Source organism: Poecilia formosa, unplaced genomic scaffold (assembly GCF_000485575.1).
Source record: "Poecilia formosa unplaced genomic scaffold, Poecilia_formosa-5.1.2 Scaffold2342, whole genome shotgun sequence".
NCBI classification, from domain to species: Eukaryota; Metazoa; Chordata; class Actinopteri; order Cyprinodontiformes; family Poeciliidae; genus Poecilia; species Poecilia formosa.
This window is the reverse complement of record NW_006802281.1, coordinates 9,601-12,192: the sequence shown is the minus strand read 5'-3', so window position 1 is coordinate 12,192 and position 2,592 is coordinate 9,601. Positions and strand designations below refer to the sequence as shown.

Below are 2,592 nucleotides of genomic sequence, written 5' to 3'. Positions count from 1 at the left end.
GAGCGCGAGCCCTGTAAGCGAGAGAGACGGATCCTGACGAGTGACGGACAAAATCCGCACCCCAGACATAGAGCACCGAGAATCAGGGCAGAGGAGGTCCCCTGCCCGCGCCTGTAAGTAGTGTTCCGTCCCAGAGTGTTTACAGGAAATTAACCTCTCGATGGAGTCTTGGGACAGGCTTGCTGGCGCTCTCCCTGTCTCTTTCTTTTAGCTGGGTCTGGCTGTAAAGGATCGTGATACGCCGAAGAGCGGGCAGTGCCGGAGTTTCTAAGAAGTCAGCTGGGAGCTGGCAAGTGGACAAAGGGTGGACGGGCCGCATTCACTTGGAGCAGCGCAAGTGGAACTCAGCCGAGGATCTGGAAATACAGTTAAAACAAGTTGTTAAAAAGTACCTTAACAAGTGTTTTTTAAGGTACTTGTTAAGGTACTTTTTACTTCAAGTTGCTACTTATAATAGCAATAAGCTATAGTTTTATACCAGAAAAGACAAAGAAGACAACAAGAAGTGGTAGAAGCATGATGGCATGCTTTTTGACTTTGGTGCCAGTACACAGCAAATATTATCTTGAGGCACTTTGCATGATATTTTATCACGGTTTATGATTTGAACTAATACATTTAGATGGTGGTCTGTTGTATAAACAGATGAGTCAGTATTTCCATCAGCAAGGCTGAGTTTGTAGTTTCCCTGTATTGTTTCAGTGGACGCTGCAGCACCGTCCTGCACAGAAGGTCAATATCTGCCCAGATTCCTGAGTCCAACTCCAAACAACAGAGCTCAGCTCTACACATCAGTCAACCAGATGCTGATGATCACCATCAGTTCACAGGCAACTCAAGCCACGTAAGTAAGAGTAAAATGGTTTTAGCTGTAAGTACGTCATGCCATCCAATCAGGAATTGGATCTTATCTGTTATTGAGATAAGGCTTGAGAAAAGTTTTCATGCCTGAGTCAGATGTCGGTCAACATATTTAGATTATGACATCAAGAAAAGCAGCTGCTTGAAACCTTGGAAAATATTTCTAACAATTCTCTGCATTTCCTGTTTGATAAAGATCATCTGAGCTCCTGTACAGCGGGCCGTACAACGTAACTAAGAGTTCATTGGGATCAGGAAGCTTCTCTCTGACGTGGACACCATCTGTGGCCGAAGGTGGAGAAAGTCACCCCATCTGTTTCGTTATCCAGGCAACGTCAGTATCTAGTCTGATAAACATCACACTTGAGATGTACAAAAACCTAAATAAAAGGCCCTAGCACAAAAACAAAACAAAACAATACATCACAAACACAATGATATCCTTAGTGTCAAGCATTGATATCTATTGCTTATATATCTATGAAGTGGTTTTGTGTATGAGTTTGCAGACAAATTTTATTTTGTCAAGTGAATTAATAATATATTTACATTTGAGTATACTTCCACAGTGTCTCCAGTTCTCAGTATCAGACTGAGCTTCGCTGTCATTGTAACAGTTGGAAACAGTGAGTTGAATAATTCTTGGGTTTTTCCTTATTGTTTAATTGAACAAGTGATTTTCTTTACTGATAATTCTATTAATGCACTTTTACCTGCTTAGGTTGATCAACAACTGCAGCTAAACCACCAACAACTACAACTACCCCTATACCTGTTGCTACAACCCAAACCCTAATGACAACAACCCAATCCCCAACTACAACAACCCAATCCCCAACTACAACAACCCAATCCCCAACTACAACAACCCAATCCCCAACTACAACAACCCAATCCCCAACTACAACTACCCAACTACCCACTTCCCAACTATGATTACAGCCACATTTTTACCTACAAATTCAACACCTGCTTCAGGGCCGTGTAAGTCTGACTACAGCTGATGTTTTCTCGACCATAATGCTGAAAGTAGAAAAAATGTTTTTATTTTCTGAATAAAAATATGTCTTTCCTTCTAGACTATGTCGTGGCTCTCAATGGTAAGATCACTACAAGTTTGTCACTGGAAGATGATTATGAAACAATTGTGAAACAGGTCAGTAACCTAATGAACTCTAATACTGATCATAATCTAATTTCTGTCATTTGCCTGATTAAGTTGATATTGTCAGTTTCTGATATTTTTCCTTCCTTCTGCCTGTTTTGTCTCGCTAAGAATGTCTTGTCTCAAATCTGAGAGCAGAAGAAAATCAAAGTCAAATCTCACTTATTAAAAAAATACAATTTAGCTTAGTCAGAAGGACAAACACAAATTCAGAACAATTCCAGAACAATTCATAATGTGCCACTGATTTCATCTCAACAAAGCCTTGTGTTTTCCTCTGCAGATTAAAGATGAACTGGTCAGACGAGGACTGCCACCAACAATGATTGTTCGCCTCCTCAGGGCCGTGACAACAAGTCGCTAAGGCCAAATATGTATCTAATACCTGTATATAACCATATAACGCTCTCTGAAGTTTCAAATAATTTCTTTGTCTCTGTTTTTGTATTTCCAAATTTCTTTTGGAATTTTTTTTTTTTTTTGCAAAATAAACAGATTTTATTGCATGTTAGATTAGTTTATGTAGAAAATATGTTTTTGAAAAGAAAAATATTGATACAAAAATC

At 39.5% G+C, this 2,592-nt stretch overlaps 1 long non-coding RNA gene across 1 annotated transcript; it reads left to right on the top strand.

The window, feature by feature from the left end:
- The first annotated feature begins 675 nt into the window (after window positions 1–675).
- On the top strand, window positions 676–1,489 carry LOC107835405 (uncharacterized). The gene is made up of 3 exons (XR_001661224.1): window positions 676–844; window positions 1,058–1,195; window positions 1,431–1,489. It is a non-coding gene; the product is annotated as an uncharacterized LOC107835405 (long non-coding RNA).
- The last annotated feature ends 1,103 nt before the right edge of the window (window positions 1,490–2,592 follow it).